Genomic DNA, 18,373 nt, shown 5'->3' with positions numbered 1-18,373 from the left:
ACGAGATGGCGCTTTACATTCAAGATTATAACCGCTTGTCTCGTTAATTTAGTTTGACTTGAATCTCTTTCCCCTTCTGTCAAACCACCAAACAAAAATATATTTTAGTCCATAACCAAAATAGTGAATGATTAAATGCACATTGATCTGAAGCCTTTTCCCCTCCCTGTTGTTTTGTAGAGATTAGTTCAGTCATCACATCTGTAAATTTCTGTCAGAGACAAACTCAGCAGACTGTGCTGAGAGAAGATGCTGAATTCAGCTAGTGCGGTCTAAACACGTCCTTTGAGAGGAATAAACTGTTTCCGCCCTTTTCTAGGGTGCTCCTTTTCCAGCTTTACACATACAGAGATGAAACTGCAACAGACTTGTGCAGACTGGTGCTTCATTGTGGCGTGAAGCACCAGTTTATGTTGACTTTAACAGTTAAATCGCTTGTCAGGTGTAGTGTAAATCAGAAGTTGACTTATTTCTAACAGTTTGTTTCACATGTATTTTGGAATCTGATCGAGCTGTTATATTTGAACCATTTCTGTGGAAATGGCTGATTCTCCTCAGCAAGGTGACAATGGATCACAGAAATTATTTCCTTTCTATAATATCTGTGATTTTTTTATTATTAATTTCTCAAGAGTTTATGTCCTGCTGTTATGTCTGTGCTAACATGTGCACAGCCTTTCTCTCATTATAGAGAAGAAAATTGCCCCTGTTGATATGATAGAGTATCACTACATTTATTAACAAACACAAATGTAACCAAATCAGATAATTATATATGTCCACGGGCCGGACAAACTAATGTTTTGTGCCAGAACAAAACCCTCTTTTGTGGATAAAAGGTTGCCGTCGGGTTTTAAAGTGTGGATATTTTTTGGAAATGCTTATTGCGTGTGCATTTTTCCTGAGTTTCCCTGGAATCACCTGCATATTAATTCACCTCCATATTTCTGTGCTTTCGTCTGGAGGTGGTATTGCTTGTTTGATTACATTCATACTCTTCTTACAGCCCACACTGCAAACGCCGCTGCGATATTTTCTGTCTATGTGCCACGGCCTACAATACCTCGCTGAGGCCCGTATAATTGCCAGCCTGCTACGCACATGGTGGATCTTGAAAACTATTGTTACCAGGAGAAGTTATCAACCTGTGAAGTGTGATTTGTGGCATAGCTAGCCCTGGCTTTGGACTTTGTATTTTATCCCTGTGGGACACTGAATTATTTTATCCCTCCATTTTTATATGCCCATTGTAGCAGAGATTATTTCCCGTTCTTGACTACTAAATTATGTTTTAGAACTTGAGTGGTTCCCATCTGTTATCAAGTAAAAGTATTTATTGGCACCTTATGTGAATTTTTCAGGATGACAATTTTTTATGTTTTGCTTGTTTACTGGCGGTCTTTTCAAAAGGTCATTTTCATTCCATTACAAAGTTATGCTGTTGAATCATTACGATCGCTTTCAAGACCAATATTATAATTTGCAATCCAAAATGCCCAGTCAGTTTTAGTTGATCTATGGGAAATCTTTGAAAATTCAGAATGTGTAATATTTAATAAACTAATAATAATAATAATAATAATAATAATAATAATAATAATAGATTGAATTTATATAGCGCTTTTCGGGACCCCTCAAAGTGCTTTACAATGCCACTATCCATTCACTCTCACATTCACACACTGGTGGAGGCAGCTACAGTTGTAGCCAAAGTCAAGTCTGCAAAGTCTACGCTGTGTGTAGACCGTTACGTCTTTTCATTGGCCGGAGTCTACGATGAGCGTAGACACTGTAGACTCGGGCCAATAGGAGCGCCGAATCCCACTGTAGACGACCAATCGTCTGTTCGGCGGAAGTTGCGTCACCAAAACAACAACAACACGCAGCGGAAGAGCGAAGAAGCCGGCAACTCCGCTATTTTTTTAATGGAAACTGGCATTTCTTCTGTGTTTACGTTAAGTTCCAGAGTCTAGATTTAGCGGAAATTACACGACGCGTTTAACCCTTTTTCTTTGTGGTAAATGTTAGCCGCGCGCTAGCCGACATCTAATGTATTACGCCCATTTCTAGTCTTTTCAGTGGCTACAACTGCTTTCCGTGGCTCGTTACAAACGATCTGAGATATATGACGTAGTAAGTGTATTTAATATCATACTAGGCACATTTACCGCACTGCCATTTACTACACATTTACCCGTGTTTGGCTATTGTCAGTACATCCCGCTCGTTGTAAACTTTCTTTAAGTATGTGTAACATTCACAATGATATTGTTGATGGTAACGTGTATGATTCCAGCCTACCTGATAGACACTTTTGACTTTTTGTAGTTCAGTTCACTGATTGACTATCCTGCAGTGCTGTTTTCCTGTATTCCTGTTTCATCCCCTTTAATAAAGTGTCCTGTGTTACAGTAACTGTGAGTTGTGGATTTACTTAATGAATGCCCAAGTTGGGCTTTAATCTACCTTAGACATGTGTTTTGTATTTTTTTTTATTATTAAGTTATTCTCTGCCAATAGGTTTAGAAGACACAACTATGTAGAAACACATAACAGACCTGAACCAAAGAAGCAATGTGTACAAGCAGGCAAAGACAAGTTTTGGAAGTATTTGTACAACACATGCCTCTGCAACAACTTCAGTGTTTCCTGGAATTGATTAGGAAACACTAACAGAGCTGTTATCTGTTATGTGAGTCAAATTTCCCCAGATAATCTTGGTTGACATCAGGTGACTGTGAAAGCCATAGTGTATGATCACGCCATTTTCATAATCAACTATTCAGTCTATTTGTCACAGGACAAACATAATCTCTCATAGCAACTTTGTAATGAGTGTACAACTCTTTTACCTTTGACAAGTGAACACTAACATGGCAGCAAAGTGCAACAATGTCTCTCTGTGTAGGGGTCAAGAGTTCAGGGCATGCCTTTAATTTCTTGCCTGTCTGTAAATGACAGTGTCATGGCATGAATAATCCTTCAGATTTTACCAGTAGAAAAGTAAAACAATTACATCGTCTCATCAGGACAACCTATAAGACTCCTCTTATGGCTAGTCTTTGCACATTATAATCAAAGAAAAGAAAGAAATTGATTTTCAATTGCTCTTAATTTCAGTGCCCGATGCACAAGGTTAACAAGTTCCTCTCCACTGAGCCCAGACGGACTAGCCATAGACATTTTCTACATTCACAGAATAAATAATTTCGTGTATTTCCTAAATATTTCGTTCTTGTTGTTGTTTTGTTTTGTTTTGCACAAAAGTCAGGAGCGTTGTCATGAAGCTTTTCCTGAAGCTGCCTCCATTGAGTGAGCAGCGCCCTCTGCAGTTTGTGTGTGGAAGTGCAAAAGCTTACAGCACCTGGTATTCCCAGGCGGTCTCCCATCCAAGTACTGACCAGGCCTGCCCCTGCTTAGCTTCCGAGATCAGACGAGATCGGGCGTGTTCAGGGTGGTATGGCCGTAAGCGAGGGAAGCCCGCTAGAAAACACCTTTTATACTTGGCAAATGTCACACACTTTCAAATATGGGATTGTGCTAAGCTTCACGTGTTACAGCCAAAACATGCAAACCTTTCTTGTCAACTGCAGCTTCAACACTGAGCTGCAAAAATGCTTTTCCCGCCGTAACGTCACCATAATAACACGTTCGTTTCTCACAGCACAGTGTTAAAGTCACAGAGAGCACACAGTGTGTTTGGAAGTCCAACATTTTTGTGCTTTGGACAATTCAACTTATATACAGGACATCAAAACGTAAGCATGACTGTGTCATCACAGCATGTATAAAAAGGCTGTTTCTGAAGCCGTGCCTCGCTTACGGCCACACCACCCTGAACACGCCCGATCTCGTCTGATCTCGGAAGCTAAGCAGGTTCGGGCCTGGTCAGTACTTGGATGGGAGACCGCCTGGGAATACCAGGTGCCGTAAGCTTTTGCACTTCCACACACAAATGACAGTTTAAATATTGAAACGGATCTGAGGCACTCTTTAAGCTCATTTTCTAATAGGATGGTTTGTGAGTTTGCGAAAAGAGCTCTTCCACTGATGTAGTAATGTCATATTCTTCAAGCGTTACATCAATATCACTGTACATGCACAGAGCACCTGTAGATGTTTTTGTGCAAACACTCACAATTGTTTATGACGTGAATATTGCAGCATTAAGTATGCATTATAACTGTGCTGTCATGTGCAGGTATTAAAAATAAAAGTAGAAACTAATCAATATCCTTCACTCTAAATTGTTTTTTAAATCCCAATAAATGGGTTACAGTATCTACATGAACCCCGTTCGCGAGGAAGCCTCTCACTTACGGCCATACCACGCCTGTTCTCATCTGATCTCTGAAGCTAAGCAGGGGCGGTCCTGCATAGTAGCGTCACCTTCACCTTGCTCCATGTTAGAAACTCCATGATATCGTGTTCCCTGCTCAGGGTAGCACACTGATGCGCATTTATTCAGTATTCTTCGGGGCCGCAGTCGGCAGCCAATAAGAGTTCAAACTCGTTGCACATGGGTGTCAGGTTGACGCTGTGCCCGCTGCACAAGGTTAACAAGTTCCTCACTACTGAGCCCAGACGGACTAGCCATAGACATTTTCTACATTTACAGAATAAATAAATTTGTGTATTTCCTTTATATTTCATTGTAATATCCTAGGACTAAGGAACCACGGAGACCATGTTTAACTCACAGTTACTTCTTTATTAAGAGAACCGGGGCATGCGCCCCACAGACTGAAAACTCTCCAACAACTGTTGCCCCCTGGTGGACAAATCCCTGCCGCAACATAACATTCCTCCCCCCTTAAACTGAAACTGCTCTGTAGTTTTAATCATAACATAAAATACCCATAAACAAAAACTTCACCTTTATAAAATTGCAACAACCCCGTCCCCAGCCTTTATTGAAATTTCACTCTGTAATAATGAACCTTTAGTCCAACAGTCTTAGGTTAACCTATAACAGTTCACCGTAATCTCCTTCTTATTATTGTAATCACGGCACAAAGTCTCTCAGGTGCTCCGGCGGTCTCTTGGTTCTTTGCAACCGCCGTAACCCAGTGGCAGGTGATTCCTGTGAATCACTACTCTCCATATGTGGCTTCACCACTGGTGTAACTTGCACCTCCATGTGTCTCTCATCCTCGTCTCCTGTCTCAGCGCCGATGTTTGGGGCTGCCTTTGGAGGCTCACCTGGGTGGCCTTCAGGCATTCCTGCTGCCAGGCACGGCTCCAGGCGGGCAAACAGCTGATCTACGTGACGCCTCACCACTGTCCCATTGCCCAGCATCACCAAGTAGGAAACAGGCCCCGTCATCTCCTGTATAAGTCCTGGTATCCATTTGGGTCCTCTGCCATAGTTTCTGGTATATACTGTGTCTCCAATAACAAACATGCGCTCCTTGGCATGTCTATCATGATACAGTCTTTGGGTGTCTTGTTTTGCTGTCACTTTCTGTTTCAAATCAGGGTGTATGAGATCAAGAGTACACCTCATCTTCCGGCCCATCATCAACTCAGCGGGAGACTTCCCTGTTGTGGACTGCGGTGTGATTCTGTAACTAAACAGAGCCCTGTTTAACTTGGTTGCCAGTGTGTCTCCAGTACTCTTTTTCATGAGTTCTTTGAACGTTTGCACTGCTCTTTCTGCTAACCCATTGGATGCTAGGTGATATGGAGCGGAGGTGACGTGAGTGATTCCGTTCTTTGCCATGAACTCTTTAGTTTGTGCACTTACAAAACACTGGGCATTGTCTGAGACCACCATCTCAGGAAGGCCGTGCGTGCTAAAACAGTTTCTCAGGCAGTCTATGGTTGCAGCTGCTGTAGCGGATGGAACTGGATACACATCTAACCATTTGGAGTGGGTGTCCACTATTACTAAGAACATTTTACCCAAAAACGGGCCAGCATAATCGATATGTATCCTTCTCCAGGGCTTTTCTGGCCACTCCCAGGGGTGTAGCGGTGCCTCTTGCGGCCTGTGTCTATGTTCTTGACATGTACTGCAGGACCTCACCTTGTCTTCAATGTCATTCTCCATATGCGGCCACCACATGTAGCTTCTGGCCAGGCCCTTCATGCGGCTCATTCCTGGGTGTGACTGATGTAGCTGTTCCAAAAGGGGGCGTCGACCTCGTTCTGGTATCACCACCCTCGCCCCCCACAGCACACACCCATCCTGCACACTCAGCTCCTGTTGTCTCTGTCTGTAGGGCTGAAAATTAGGATGCTGCGTAGTGGGCCATCCTCTCAAAGCATACTCACGCACTCTGGAGAGTATGGGATCTTTGGTTGTCCATCTTTGCAGCTGCTCAGATGTCATCACGCCCTCCTGGTCCTGATCTACCATCAACACTTGGTCCTCAGCTGCTACCTCTTTAGGGAGGTTCTCTGGAAGAGGGAGACGACTCAGACCATCAGCATTACTGTTATTTTTGCCTTCTCTGTATTTAATGACATACTCATAGGCTCTTAATAACACCGCCCATCGCATGATCCTCTGTGACGCCATCTGAGGGACAGCCTTCAACTCATGGAACAAACTTATCAATGGCTTATGATCTGTGATAATCATGAACTTCCTGCCATACAGGTACTTATGAAAATACTGTACACCAAATATTACAGCCAATCCTTCTTTATCCAGCTGTGAGTAGTTCTTTTCTGCTGCATTCAGGGTACGTGATGCAAACCCAATGGGTTTTTCCTGACCATCTGGCATGCGGTGAGCTAGTACTGCTCCCACTCCATAGGGGGACGCATCGCAAGAAAGAATTAAATCTTTTTGCTCATCAGAATCAGAATTTATTTGTCACATACAGGTTGCCCCGCAGTAAAATGAGACACCCCCCCCCCCCGACCTTACACACATAACACAGACATTACATGGGGGTTACAAGTCGGAGATCGGCAGTTACGGAAAAAAACACTGAAATGTACACACAATGGGAAGGTACAAGAGGAAAAAAAGAGACCCCTACTCATGCTGTGCTTCCATGGTAGGACAGCATGAGAACAGGAAACAAAAAAACTCCTCTGCACAAAAAAAGCACATGAATGTTCACAGCACAACATTATGAAGACATAACAAGCCACAGGGTTGGGTGGGGGGATGAGGAGTAATCCCAGGCAACACAGCAGACATCCTGCCACTGCGCCGACTCGCCAGCGCGGGCCCAGACCCGCCTCGTGTTCCCAGGAGGTAACAAGCATCGAAGGCGTTGGAAAGGGAAGGGGAGATGAGTGAGTGCTTATCAGTGTAAGTGTGTGCGTGTCCATAGTTCAGCTGAGACAGTGTCCTTCGCCCTATCAGGCTAAGTAAACAGTCCTCCAGCCAACCCAGGTGGCCTTGCATGGGATGGGGAGAATAGTCATCACACAGTCGTTATCAGGGAGTGTTTGTCCGGCTTCAGCCTTGGGCCTGTGCAGCTGGCGCCGTGGTGGTGTCCGCATTATGATCCCGAATTTGTTGATTTATTGAGAATTTTCAAAGCCGATTTTTAACACTCTGATGCTGGTCTCTCGATCTCCCGTTGGAGAGCCGCGAGCCTCCCCATGATGGTATCAAACTTCTGATCCGTGGTGTTATCATTCTTTTGATTCTGAGACCTCACAACTGCAGTGATCCGTTCTGTGATGTGATCCAACTTTCGCTCAAGGTTGTCATTTTGAGCAGGGCCCTCTCTGATGTATCCCACCATACGCTCAATGGTGTTGTTTTGAGCCTTCACAGCAGCTGTAAGCGTCTCCAAGGTGTTAACCATGCTGCGTTCGTTGTGAGAGGTCGCGACTCGTCCCGTCGCTTCGATTCCAGCGGGCAGCCTTGGGGGGGTTTGAATAGCCGGTTCCGCTCTCTTATTTCTCCGATAAGTCAGGGCCATGCCAGCTCCGATCGGCAAGAACCCTGTTATCATGGTTCCGAATAGGTAAATATCTTCAGCGTCCTCGATCGACAGTCCCGCCAGGCACATGAGCCTCCATTTCTGCCACCCGTCCATCGTGTATCCAGCAAAGTCCCTCCAGGGCACTCGGGCTCTCCCGAGCCCAGACTTCTCGTTGAGAAGAGGGTGTCAATAGCATTCAGAGACCAGTTGATCAAATCCATAATTCTCTTTTAGGTTTTAGAGAACGACAGTGAGAGACTGTTCCAGGGAAAAAGTAATGCACATGAGACAGACAAGGACAGAGAGGCTAAGCAGGGAAGATAAGGGTAAGGAGGAGAGGAGAAAAGTGCGACCGCCTCCGCTGAGAGCCAAACGAGAAAAAACCTCATAGTGTACCAATACACTGCTTGACTGCAACATTTCCTTTGATTTGCAGAAAACCTTCTCCTGTGCTGGTCCCCAACACCATGGTTCTCCCTTTCTCAGAAGCTTGTGCAGTGGGGCCAACAGTGTGGACAAGTTTGGCAAGAACTTATTATAGAAGTTCAACAACCCCAAATAAGCTTTGAGCTCTGTCACTGATTTTGGGGGTGGCGCCTCCTGCACTGCTTTCACTTTTGCTGGCACTGGATGTAAACCGGTCTTATCCACCCGATGTCCTAAAAATGTCACTTCCTTCTCCATGAATTGACATTTGCTCCTTTTTAAGCGCAGGCCCGCCTCCTCCAAGCGCTGCAGCACTCCATCCAGTGTTTGAAGATGTTCTTTGTCATTCTTTCCCGTCAGGATGATGTCATCCAGATACACTGCAACATTGGTCAGACCTTGCAACACACTCTCCATGGTGCGCTGAAAAATGGCAGGACTTGAACTCACACCAAATGGCAACCTGGTGTATGTAAACAAACCCCTGTGTGTGTTCACTGTGACATACTTTCTAGATTCCTCATCCAGTACAACCTGTTGATATGCGTGACTCATATCTAACTTGGTGTATTTTTCTCCTCCCGCCAGCCCCGCTATCATGTCCTCCATTTGTGGAATGGGGTATTGTTCTACAGGCGACACCTTGTTAACAGTCAGTTTGTAGTCACCACAAATTCTGGCGCTGGAGTCTGGCTTTAGTACGGGTACGATGGGTGCGGCCCACTCTGAGAATTTCACTGGTTGGATGATCTTCTCCTCCAACAGTCTCTCCAGTTCCTGCTCCACTTTCTTTTTCATAGCAAACGGAACTGATCGGGGCTTATAGAAGCACGGTTTGGCATCACTGGCGACATGTATCTTTGCTGCAAACCCCTTCAGCGTTCCCAACTCGTCCTTAAACACTGTTTCATGTCTGGCCAGTATCCGCTGTAAGGCATCATCTCTGCCTTCTATCTTATGTACAGATTGCCAATCTAATTGGAGGGCCTTAATCCATCCCCGACCCATCAAACTAGTTCCAGCCCCTTCAACCACCACCACATCCAGTTTTTTTTTACTGTCTCTGAATTCCACCTGCACTTGGGCTGCTCCCCACACGGGTACCTTGTGGCCTCCATACGTTCTCAGTTTGATTCCACACTTGCTTACTTTGGGCGCATTACTGTCTTCAAAAAGTTTTTTAAATGACTCCTTCGACATGATAGTGTAGCCACAGCCTGTGTCTACTTCAAATGTCACATTCTGTCCATTTACTTTTAGCTTCTGTCTGAATGGTTCCTCCCTTGGGATGCTAATCTCCTCCTGCACATTATACATAGTCACACTTGCCTTTATGTGGTGCATTTCAGCTCCTTCTTCCTCACTCTCCACATTCTCCTCTTCCAAGAAATGGGCTTGTTTACCTTGTCTGCCACGCCCTCCTTTTTGTTCCATTTTCATTCGGCAGACCCTTTTTATGTGTCCCACCTTTCCACAGTTGTGGCATTTTTCTGAAACAAACCTGCAGTCCTTGGTCACATGATTTAGCCCTCCACATCTGTAGCACTTCCTGACAACCTGTTGTGACGTCGAGCCGCCGTCCTCCATCTTGTTCACCGCTCCTAATCCTTTAGTGAATCGCGACTGTTCCGTCATGCTTTTCAAATCCACAATGTCTCTGTTAGCAGCCTCCATTGCTTGAGCAAACTTCAGCGCCTTTTCAAATGTTAGCGAATCCTCTGCTAACAATCTGCGCTGTATCCTGTCGTCGCTTATTCCACATACTAAACGATCCCGCAGCATCACCGTCAGGGAGTCTCCAAAGTTGCAGTCCTGTGCAAGCTTCCTCAGCTCCGCTACATAATCGCCCACACTTTCCTCCGGCCTTCTATTTCGTGTGTTAAACTTCCACCGCTGCACAATTTCACTTGGCTTAGGGTGAAAATGATTGTTCAACAATCCCACCAACTCAGCATAAGACCGATCCCCTGGCTTGACCGGACTGAGTAGGTTCCTAATCAGGGCATAGGTCTGTGCGCCCACGCAACTCAACAGTACCGCTCGCTTCTTCTCCTCCTCCTTAATATCATTTGCCACAAAGAAGTAATCCAAAATCTCACAATATTCCTCCCAGGATTGCAGCTCGCTGTCGAACGGTGCCACCGAGCCCAAAGTGGTAGCCATTATTCCACACCGAGGGTTACGCTCCGCTTCCAACAGATGCTAGCGCTGTACCACTTGCCAACCTCACTTCATAAGTCACTTATCACGGTGTAACTTCACAGCAACACCTGGCTTTTATCCTCGTCGCCATATGTAATATCCTAGGACTAAGGAACCATGGAGACCATGTTTAACTCACAGTTACTTCTTTATTAAGAGAACCGGGGCATGCGCCCCACAGACTGAAAACTCTCCAACAACTGTTGCCCCCTGGTGGACAAATCCCTGCCGCAACATAACATTCATTCTTATTGTTTTTTTGTTTTGTTTTGCACAAAAGTCAGGAGCGTTGTCATGAAGCTTTTCCTGAAGCTGCCTCCACTGAGTGAGCAGCGCCCTCTGCAGTTTGTGTGTGGAAGTGCAAAAGCTTACAGCACCTGGTATTCCCAGGCGATCTCCCATCCAAGTACTGACCAGGCCCGACCCTGCTTAGCTTCCGAGATCAGACGAGATCGGGCGTGTTCAGGGTGGTATGGCCGTAAGCGAGGGAAGCCTGCTAGAAAACACCTTTTATACTTGGCAAATGTCACACACTTTCAAATATAGGATTGTGCTAAGCTTCACATGTTACAGCCAAAACATGCAAACCTTTCTTGTCAACTGCAGCTTCAACACTGAGCTGCAAAAATGCTTTTCCCGCCGTAACGTCACGACAATAACACATGTTCGTTTCTCACAGCACAGTGTTAAAGTGACAGAGAGCACACAGTGTGTTTGGAAGTCCAACATTTTTGTGCTTTGGACAATTCAACTTATATACAGGACATCAAAACGTAAGGATGACTGTGTCATCACAGCATGTATAAAAAGGCTGTTTCTGATGCCGGGCCTCGCTTACAGCCACACCACCCTGAACACGCCCGATCTCGTCTGATCTCGGAAGCTAAGCAGGGTCGGGCCTGGTCAGTACTTGGATGGGAGACCGCCTGGGAATACCAGGTGCTGTAAGCTTTTGCACTTCAACACACAAATGACAGTTTAAATATTGAAACGGATCTGAGGCGGCACTCTTTAAGCTCATTTTCTAATAGGATGGTTAGTGAGTTTGCGCAAAGAGCTCTTCCACTGGTGTAGTAATGTCAAATTCTTCAAGCGTTACATCAATATCACTGTACATGCACAGAGCACCTGTGGATGTTTTTCTGCAAACACTCACAATTGTTTATGACGTGAATATTGCAGCATTAAGTATGCATTATAACTGTGTTGTCATGTGCAGCTAATAAAAATAAAAGTAGAAACTAATCAATATCCTTCACTCTAAATTGTTTTTTAAATCCCAATAAATGGGTTACAGTATCTACATGAACCCCGTTATCGAGGAAGCCTCTCACTTACGGCCATACCACGCCTGTTCTCATCTGATCTCTGAGGCTAAGCAGGGGCGGTCCTGCATAGTAGCGTCACCTTCACCTTGCTCCATGTTAGAAACTCCATGAAATCGTGTTCCCAGCTCAGGGTAGCACACTGATGCGCATTTATTCAGTATTCTTCGGGGCCGCAGGCGGCAGCCAATAAGAGTTCAAACTCGTTGCACATGGGTGTCAGCTTGACGCTGTGCCCGCTGCACAAGGTTAACAAGTTCCTCACTACTGAGCCCAGACGGACTAGCCATAGACATTTTCTACATTTTACAGAATAAATAAGTTCGTGTATTTCCTAAATATTTCGTTCTTGTTGTTTCTTTTGTTTTGTTTTGCACAAAAGCGAAATGCAATCAGGAGCGTTGTCATGAAGCTTTTCCTGATGCTGCCTCCACTGAGTGAGCAGCGCCCTCTGCAGTTTGTGTGTGGAAGTGCAAAAGCTTACAGCACCTGGTATTCCCAGGCGGTCTCCCATCCAAGTACTGACCAGGCCCGACCCTGCTTAGCTTCCGAGATCAGACGAGATCGGGCGTGTTCAGGGTGGTATAGCCGTAAGCGAGGGAAGCCCGCTAGAAAACACCTTTTATACTTGGCAAATGTCACACACTTTCAAATATAGGATTGTGCTAAGCTTCACGTGTTACAGCCAAAACATGCAAACCTTTCTTGTCAACTGCAGCTTCAACACTGAGCTGCAAAAATGCTTTTCCCGCCGTAACGTCACCACAATAACACATGTTCGTTTCTCACAGCACAGTGTTAAAGTCACAGAGAGCACACAGTGTGTTTGGAAGTCCAACATTTTTGTGCTTTGGACAATTCAACTTATATACAGGACATCAAAACGTAAGGATGACTGTGTCATCACAGCATTTACAAAAAGGCTGTTTCTGAAGCCGTGCCTCGCTTACGGCCACACCACCCTGAACACGCCCGATCTCGTCTGATCTCGGAAGCTAAGCAGGGTCGGGCCTGGTCAGTACTTGGATGGGAGACCGCCTGGGAATACCAGGTGCTGTAAGCTTTTGCACTTCAACACACAAATGACCGTTTAAATATTGAAACGGATCTGAGGCGGCACTCTTTAAGCTCATTTTCTAATAGGATGGTTAGTGAGTCTTGTGCAAAGAGCTCTTCCACTGGTGTAGTAATGTCAAATTCTTCAAGCGTTACATCAATATCACTGTACATGCACAGAGCACCTGTGGATGTTTTTGTGCAAACACTCACAATTGTTTATGACGTGAATATTGCAGCATTAAGTATGCATTATAACTGTGTTGTCATGTGCAGCTAATAAAAATAAAAGTAGAAACTAATCAGTATCCTTCACTCTAAATTGTTTTTTAAATCCCAATAAATGGGTTACAGTATCTACATGAACCCCGTTATCGAGGAAGCCTCTCACTTACGGCCATACCACGCCTGTTCTCATCTGATCTCTGAAGCTAAGCAGGGGCGGTCCTGCATAGTAGCGTCACCTTCACCTTGCTCCATGTTAGAAACTCCATGATATCGTGTTCCCTGCTCAGGGTAGCACACTGATGCGCATTTATTCAGTATTCTTCGGGGCCGCAGGCGGCAGCCAATAAGAGTTCAAAATCATTGCACATGGGTGTCAGGTTGACGCTGTGCCCGCTGCACAAGGTTAACAAGTTCCTCACTACTGAGCCCAGACGGACTAGCCATAGACATTTTCTACATTTACAGAATAAATCAGTTTGTGTATTTCCTAAATATTTCGTTCTTGTTGTTTTTTTGTTTTGTTTTGCACAAAAGCGAAATGCAATCAGGAGCGTTGTCATGAAGCTTTTCCTGAAGCTGCCTTCACTGAGTGAGCAGCGCCCTCTGCAGTTTGTGTGTGGAAGTGCAAAAGCTTACAGCACCTGGTATTCCCAGGCGGTCTCCCATCCAAGTACTGACCAGGCCCGACCCTGCTTAGCTTCCGAGATCAGACGAGATCGGGCGTGTTCAGGGTGGTATGGCCGTAAGCGAAAGAAGCCCGCTAGAAAACACCTTTTATACTTGGCAAATGTCACACACTTTCAAATATAGGATTGTGCTAAGCTTCACGTGTTACAGCCAAAACATGCAAGCCTTTCTTGTCAACTGCAGCTTCAACACTGAGCTGCAAAAATGCTTTTCCCGCCGTAACGTCACCACAATAACACATGTTCGTTTCTCACAGCACAGTGTTAAAGTCACAGAGAGCACACAGTGTGTTTGGAAGTCCAACATTTTTGTGCTTTGGACAATTCAACTTATATACAGGACATCAAAACGTAAGGATGACTGTGTCATCACAGCATTTACAAAAAGGCTGTTTCTGAAGCCGTGCCTCGCTTACGGCCACACCACCCTGAACACGCCCGATCTCGTCTGATCTCGGAAGCTAAGCAGGGTCGGGCCTGGTCAGTACTTGGATGGGAGACCGCCTGGGAATACCAGGTGCTGTAAGCTTTTGCACTTCAACACACAAATGACAGTTTAAATATTGAAACGGATCTGAGGCGGCACTCTTTAAGCTCATTTTCTAATAGGATGGTTAGTGAGTTTGTGCAAAGAGCTCTTCCACTGGTGTAGTAATGTCAAATTCTTCAAGCGTTACATCAATATCACTGTACATGCACAGAGCACCTGTGGATGTTTTTCTGCAAACACTCACAATTGTTTATGACGTGAATATTGCAGCATTAAGTATGCATTATAACTGTGCTGTCATGTGCAGCTATTAAAAATAAAAGTAGAAACGAATCAATATCCTTCACTCTAAATTGTTTTTTAAATCCCAATAAATGGGTTACAGTATCTACATGAACCCCGTTATCGAGGAAGCCTCTCACTTACGGCCATACCACGCCTGTTCTCATCTGATCTCTGAAGCTAAGCAGGGGCGGTCCTGCATAGTAGCGTCACCTTCACCTTGCTCCATGTTAGAAACTCCGTGATATCGTGTTCCCTGCTCAGGGTAGCACACTGATGCGCATTTATTCACTATTCTTCGGGGCCGCAGTCGGCAGCCAATAAGAGTTTAAACTCGTTGCACATGGGTGTCAGGTTGACGCTGTGCCCGCTGCACAAGGTTAACAAGTTCCTCATTACTGAGCCCAGACGGACTAGCCATAGACATTTTCTACATTTACAGAATAAATAAGTTCGTGTATTTCCTAAATATTTCGTTCTTGTTGTTTTTTTGTTTTTATTTTGCACAAAAGCGAAATGCAATCAGGAGCGTTGTCATGAAGCTTTTCCTGAAGCTGCCTCCACTGAGTGAGCAGCGGCGCCCCTGCAGTTTGTGTGTGGAAGTGCAAAAGCTTACAGCACCTGGTATTCCCAGGCGGTCTCCCATCCAAGTACTGACCAGGCCCGACCCTGCTTAGCTTCCGAGATCAGACGAGATCGGGCGTGTTCAGGGTGGTATGGCCGTAAGCGAGGGAAACCCGCTAGAAAACACCTTTTATACTTGGCAAATGTCACACACTTTCAAATATAGGATTGTGCTAAGCTTCACGTGTTACAGCCAAAACATGCAAACCTTTCTTGTGAACTGCAGCTTCAACACTGAGCTGCAAAAATGCTTTTCCCGCCGTAACGTCACCATAATAACACGTTCGTTTCTCACAGCACAGTGTTAAAGTCACAGAGAGCACACAGTGTGTTAGGAAATGAATCATTCTCGGGATTTGTGGAGTGTTTTGATGGTGACAGATAGCAAACTACTGATCATTCCACTGAGAGATTTGGAGCCAGCGAGGAATAGTGGTGGTTCTGTTGTGTGGGAGAATTTTGAGTTGATTTTGGTCAATCTGGTGGGTGTTCCAGCTTTGTGTTCTGGCTGTTTGCTTTTGTTTTGTGCGTGTTTATTTGATCTGAAAACGGGAAAAAAGTAAAATGTCAAAAATCTGCTTCCATAATATAAATATCATTAAATAGCTTTTGAAAAACTTCCACTTGACTCTTTACATGTAATGTTGTAAAAATATATATTCTTGTTATATAAAATATATATTCTAAATATATTCTATATAATCTAAAAATGTTAGTCTGCCAAATGTGCAGCAATTGAATTTATTTATTCTCTTTATCTGATGGTTTTTGGGGCCCAGGTAGAATGTATAACTGCATCTCTGCCAGTTTCTCTGCACTCCAGCCTCTTCTGTGCCATGTGAAGGGATTTTCTTTAAGGCAGGAGAAATTATCTCCACGAAAAGGAACAGGTTCAGCCATCGCACACTAGAACAAATTCTCTTATTAAATAAAAATGAAAAAGGGCTACTTTAAATGCATCATGTTTTTAATTTGCAAGTTCATAAGCATTTTCCCTTTCCAGTTTACAATCAATTCTACCCCCAGGTCAAAAATATGTCTTGGAAAATTCCCCTAATATAATATTATTTATAAATATACCCGTCTAGCACTTGCACAAGTGCATGGAGGCGGGACCTCACAGCAGAAGCCTACTCCATGATGTGCTGTACCTTATTATATGTATATTATATGTAATGTGGTATTTTTCAATTATTATATTTACCAACATCAAGAAGTCAAAAGCAAAGAAAGACCAAACCATGGTGCATGTTTAAACAAGGAGAGTTTACTGGTCAAAATTATTTATTAAACAAATAAACCACATTTTTTTAACCACCAAAGAATACACGTTCAAAGCAACACAGCGGTGGCCCAATATCAGACAGAATTCCACTCTGTAGAGTGGGCAATCATAATGAAGCAGTTGGTTTTATTTTGTGGATTCAAGCTGCTCCTCATATTTTTGGCCACCAGATGTCACCAGAGAGGACTGTGTTGAAAAGCTTCGAGTAATGAACCGTTTTTCAATACAAGCTTCAGTGCTTCAGAAAGCTTCATTTGGCCATCACTAGTCAAAACATACTGCCAAGTCTTTGACGTGAACGACGCGAGCTGGTTCCTAATTGGGAGCCGTGGATTTTTTTTTCTTTCTCTCAGCCTCTCTCTTGCACTTTTTTTCCGCTTCACTCTGCATGCGAGCCTTGTGCTTTGCGCTGGGAAGAGGGGGGAGGGAGGGTAGTTATACTCGCAGTAGCACAGGAACAGAGCCGGAGGGAGAGAGAGAGAAAGAGCCAGGGACAACAACGTCACATTAGAAAGGTATAGTAATCATCCACAACTATTTTCATGTCCGATGATAAAGGATTAAGAAAGTTTATTCATGCAGGTCCATATGACAGAGAATGTGCATCTTCTTTTTGTTTTCATATTATAATTTATATTTAAATGTGTTGTGGTTTGCAGTGTTTTGTGTTGTTTCACTTTAAATTTGTAAAAGGAAAAAGCTGAAAATTTAAATAGTTAAAAGTTGAAATGTGAATAGTTGTTTTTTGTATTATATGATTTATTTATTACATTTTATGTGGAGTGAATAAATAAAAGTATATTTACGGTGGCCCCTACAGACAAAACACGTAAAAACTCCAAAACAGTTAAAAACTCTGAAGCACGTACAAAACACAACAGAAGTGCTCCAGAATGCTAGGCGCAGTGTTGTGTGGTAGTGTGTGGTAGTAACAGGTAAATGAACATTTTTTAAATTATTTGAATATATATGAGTGCTTGTGTATAAATACACAAACAATACACACATGCTTTCAATTGTGTAATTTAAGTGATCTAGGTAGCTCTGTTTTGGAAGTTCAGTTAAAGCTAGAAATGTGTTTGGGAGTTTGTACGTGCTTTGTCTCAAGGGGCCACCGCATATATTTATATATAAACATATATAAATAAAACCACAGGGTTTTTTTTTACATTAGTAATTCCTTTTGTGCATAATTTTATGTTGTTGTTAATAATAAATTAATTAAAGCAACAAAACAACCTCAAAAGCCAGTTCGGAGCCAAAAGAGCCGGAAATCCCATCACTAGAAATTTTCCAGTCATACATCCAGATCATGACACCCTTCAGTTGTGGTGTTGGGTTGGGTGCTACTGTTATATTGTAACACTAAAATTTAGGACTACAACAGAAACAGCAGCACAGAATTAAACTTGTTAAACTCTGGCTCAGAGTGTTAATAAGCCTGAAGTGCTTCGGGATGTTCCGCTGTACAGTGAATAGGGGATAATAATGAGTAACGTGCTGTAAAGTTTCTCAAATTGGCAGCTTATTAAAGACTCAGAGTGACGTTATTTAAATTTTACGTTCAACAAGGATGAGACCGAAAGCCTCAAATTAAAATACTATTGCAGCATGTCAGTACAGCCAGCCAAAAAAAGCAAACTAGTCTGATTTAAATCGAACCTCTGACTCCGTTTTGACAACAGAAAGAAGCAGCTGACCGTCAGTCTGCCTAAATTTTCGTATGTCAGGAGACATCAGTGCTCGATCTTTCCAGTCTGGAGTCAGCTTGTGTTGGAGAACGTGTTGTTGTACGATGTTGCTTAATGTCCCAAAGGACAGATTCAACAAGCTTTTAGCGATAGTTACTAAAAATGGATGAAGAAAAACAAAAA

The 18,373-nt window shown here is 43.8% G+C and overlaps 9 non-coding genes across 9 annotated transcripts; 4 read left to right on the top strand and 5 right to left on the bottom strand.

Moving 5' to 3' along the window:
• Positions 1 to 3,352: 3,352 nt before the first annotated feature.
• Positions 3,353 to 3,471, bottom strand: LOC148096447 (5S ribosomal RNA). The gene has a single exon (XR_015717313.1). It is a non-coding gene; the product is annotated as a 5S ribosomal RNA (ribosomal RNA).
• Positions 3,472 to 3,817: 346 nt separating this feature from the next.
• Positions 3,818 to 3,936, top strand: LOC148096446 (5S ribosomal RNA). Its single transcript, XR_015717312.1, has one exon. It is a non-coding gene; the product is annotated as a 5S ribosomal RNA (ribosomal RNA).
• Positions 3,937 to 10,888: 6,952 nt separating this feature from the next.
• On the bottom strand, positions 10,889 to 11,007 carry LOC148096445 (5S ribosomal RNA). Its single transcript, XR_015717300.1, has one exon. It is a non-coding gene; the product is annotated as a 5S ribosomal RNA (ribosomal RNA).
• Positions 11,008 to 11,355: 348 nt separating this feature from the next.
• Positions 11,356 to 11,474, top strand: LOC148096444 (5S ribosomal RNA). The gene has a single exon (XR_015717304.1). It is a non-coding gene; the product is annotated as a 5S ribosomal RNA (ribosomal RNA).
• Positions 11,475 to 12,325: 851 nt separating this feature from the next.
• Positions 12,326 to 12,444, bottom strand: LOC148096443 (5S ribosomal RNA). Its single transcript, XR_015717284.1, has one exon. It is a non-coding gene; the product is annotated as a 5S ribosomal RNA (ribosomal RNA).
• Positions 12,445 to 12,792: 348 nt separating this feature from the next.
• Positions 12,793 to 12,911, top strand: LOC148096442 (5S ribosomal RNA). Its single transcript, XR_015717299.1, has one exon. It is a non-coding gene; the product is annotated as a 5S ribosomal RNA (ribosomal RNA).
• Positions 12,912 to 13,761: 850 nt separating this feature from the next.
• LOC148096441 (5S ribosomal RNA) lies at positions 13,762 to 13,880 on the bottom strand. The gene has a single exon (XR_015717273.1). It is a non-coding gene; the product is annotated as a 5S ribosomal RNA (ribosomal RNA).
• A 348-nt stretch (positions 13,881 to 14,228) lies between these two features.
• Positions 14,229 to 14,347, top strand: LOC148096440 (5S ribosomal RNA). Its single transcript, XR_015717298.1, has one exon. It is a non-coding gene; the product is annotated as a 5S ribosomal RNA (ribosomal RNA).
• Positions 14,348 to 15,199: 852 nt separating this feature from the next.
• On the bottom strand, positions 15,200 to 15,318 carry LOC148096439 (5S ribosomal RNA). The gene has a single exon (XR_015717272.1). It is a non-coding gene; the product is annotated as a 5S ribosomal RNA (ribosomal RNA).
• Positions 15,319 to 18,373: the final 3,055 nt, after the last annotated feature.

This window comes from Neolamprologus brichardi, chromosome 23 (assembly GCF_056152115.1).
Source record: "Neolamprologus brichardi isolate AB-2024 chromosome 23, ASM5615211v1, whole genome shotgun sequence".
NCBI lineage: Eukaryota > Metazoa > Chordata > Actinopteri > Cichliformes > Cichlidae > Neolamprologus > Neolamprologus brichardi.
This window is presented reverse-complemented; position numbering and strand designations above follow the sequence as displayed.